The sequence below is a fragment of the Oryza sativa genome, chromosome 5, assembly GCF_034140825.1.
Source record: "Oryza sativa Japonica Group chromosome 5, ASM3414082v1".
Classification (NCBI taxonomy): Eukaryota; Viridiplantae; Streptophyta; class Magnoliopsida; order Poales; family Poaceae; genus Oryza; species Oryza sativa.
Genome location: NC_089039.1, coordinates 2,172,474 through 2,175,888, shown reverse-complemented (window position 1 = coordinate 2,175,888; position 3,415 = coordinate 2,172,474).

The following is a 3,415-nucleotide window of genomic DNA, read 5'->3' as shown; positions in this document are numbered from 1 at the left end:
CTTCACTTTGATTTGATAATTAAATTAGGGAAGTAGCTATAGTTTCATTGTTTTCCATTTTCAATCCTCTTCTTTTGAGGGAGGAAAAGAGATCTAGAGAGAGCTAGAGTGAGGTGTGTTAGTACTTAACCACTCTTAACTTGTAGGTTTTGCTTTCGGCTGTAGTTTAGTACTCTACTAATAATAGTGCAGTGATCTTTTCTCCTTGAAAGTTGAATCATATGTGTGTACATATATACTGGTTATTTAGCTATCTGGCCGGCAGGGTTCTGTCCTGCAATAATTCGAGCCAGCTCGATCAAGAACTGCAGGGACCATCCAAGCATTGATGCAAGCTGCCCCCAACTATTCATTATTCATGTGGGATCAAATCTACTATAGAGATTGATTAGCTAACCTTTCATAATAATTTCCTAGATAGATTTATAGATAGTAGTTGCATGCAAGGAATGCCAACCATATGCAGTGCAGTACAAATTAAAAAAAAAACAATTTTGTATGATCGATGATGTACTATTATATTTATATGGTTTGTGTCGTGCATGCTGAATTGATGAATGAAATTAAACAAGTTTTAATTGGGTCACTCATAATTGATGACTTTTTGTTGGATATAGATTATCAGGTAGAACACACATACAGAGAGGTACGTACGTGTTCCTTAAGTGATCTCTTAGAGTTTAGTTTGGCATGATATGCAGCATTGATGTGCACATAGAAATCAGGAAGAGATTGTCTAATTCTAAGCTGCCTGAAAATAATTTCAGTTAATCTTTTGGACGGTCAGGATCACTTCGTGATTCATGCTGTGTAACTATAACTCTTTTCTTCTAATATATTGACGTGTAATCCTTTTACATGTTCGCGAAAAAACTTTGTGATTCATGCATAAATATTGAACCTTATCCTCTCATCTCCTTTTCCCCTCCTCATGCACAACCATACATATGGGAGCTCGATTGAGCATATCAAACTCATCGGCACTAACCCTAGCCTCGTCTGCTGACCAAAAGTTATCAATGGCGCCACACGTGAGGTCTACCTGACTAACTATTTGGAGGCCACACCATTCTCCCATGGCATGCGGGCGGATTTGCCGTCGATCACCGTGTCCTAACACCCACAGCCTCTGTCGCCCCACCCACCACCAATCTTCATCCTCATGACTCCAACGATGCTCTTGCCGCCTCACCGCCCACCACCAGTCCGATGGCCACTCAAGACCATCCCTGCCTCTAAGCTCTTGGGAACCCTCCCTTTCCACCCCAACCTCCGCCCCAAAACCTTAGTCTTTTTTGCCGAAGAAGAGGGCCTCGCCGTCGCCGCGATGCCACCGATAAGTTGCTATCACCTCTGATCATCCCCTCCTCATTTCCGCCTCACTTCTAATTCCAGTGCTAGATTGGAGATGACTGAAATTCATTACAATTTCTGTCACAAATTAAACTACCAATTCCCATGTATAAATTCCATCCGCGTATATATTTGGATGGAATTTTGGATGATCGGAGCGAGATGATCGATTTAGTATAGTGTGATAGAAAAGTATTTAGGCTGCGTCCGGCACCTAGAGTTGGGAACCCACTCCCCACATTTTTCGCGCATACGCTTTTCAAACTGTTAAAGGTTTTTTTGGAAAAATTCCCTGCACAAAAGTTGCTTAAAAATCATATTAATTTATTTTTTAAAAAAACTAATATTTAATTAATCACACGCTAATGAACCGCTGTGTTTTTTTTGTGAAAGGGATTAGTTCCCATCCCTTATAGCCGAACATAGCCTTAGTAGAGAGATGACCCTATAATCCTAATTCCTTTGTAGGATAGCTCAATTGCATACTTGTAATCATGCGACAACAAACTGAGGCATGCAATTCCTCATTGACTAATTAATTTACCCTTAATCTTCGTTAGAAAAAATTACCCTTAATCTTTTTACATGTTTGATCTGTTTATATATGTATGTGCGCGTCATGTGGTTATGTGGGGGCGTGGTACGTGGTATGATTGTGCTTTTCTTGGTGACCGTGCAAAATGTGATGCATTATTGGCTGGAGCATATAATGATTACTTTCTATGAGCTGATAGATATTACATCCGTCCCATAATATAAGAAATTTTAAGTTTTTTTTATTATTTATCACTTGTCTTATTAAAAAAATTTATATAAATATAAAAAATAAAAAGTTGTGCTTAAAATACTTTGAATAATAAAGTAAATCACAAACAAATAAATAATAATTTTAAATTTTTTTAATAAGACAAGTGATCAAACAGTGCATGAAAAACTCAAAATCTGGACGGAGGGAGTAGATAGATTGATAGATAGATACGTGGTACATGCAAACAAGATAGAGTACTCCAGTAGATGCTACCTGCAGCCACGCCCATCTACTACTTGTACTTTGTTACTACTCCAACTCGATCCTCTCCAACTGTTTCATCAGCTCGATCAGCGGCACGCATAACTACACCCTGCATATACTAACTAATCAAGCAAGAACGTTTGATTATATTAGCCATTACTTGCTCCACTACTAATCACTTGTCCCAAATGTGTAGTCCTACTGCAAATATTAGGGAGCATATCAGGTGGAAACCAAGGAGCCTGTGCAACCTTGAAAACTCTCAATCATATCCACAGGATGAGCATCCGATGGCTAGAGATAGAGGTGGGCTAAATTTGCAAATAACCGCCCGCCAGCCGCTCTGTCTATTTTGCAAAACACCCCCTGCGCCATCCGCCTCCCATCACTTTTACACCCGAGCCCCTACGCCAGTATCGTCTCCCCACGACTCACGATCCAGCCGCCGCCTCTGATCCGCCGCGCCATCTCAGATCCAGCCGCGTCGCCTCATGAGTCCCGCGTTGGGCTTCGCCAGCCACGCAGTGGTGGTCGGAGGTGGCCTTTCTGGCGGCCGCCAGGGAGATGTCCTCGACGGTGGTGGTCCGGTTCAGGATGTCCTCGACGGTGGCACCTTTGCCCAGTTCTGTAGGGCACGAATTGGAGCCACGGGCAGCAGCGTGGCGCATCATCGGCAGCAACGCTTCACCGGCACCTGCGCATCACCGGCAAAAAATGAGAAGGGGCTTCACTGCCAGCGATTACTAGGACTCCATCAGCAGTGAGAGGCAGCATGACAACTTCCTACAGGTCAGGCTCGATGTGTGGCATGATGAGTACCTCAAGGTTCATGGTCAGTGGTTTGCTATTGTCACACATGTGCAGCAGGCACCCAAGGGCAGTCCTGCCACGGCTTCAGTCAGTACTGGATCAGAAACTGAGTAATGGCAATTGTGCCTGAACAAAAGGCGTCCTCGTCTGGGACTGTAATGCCTGAACAAAAGGTTCTGCGATGGCAATTGTGCCTCCTGTGTAATGAACTTGTGTGTGGAGCATTGTGTGTGAAATTTA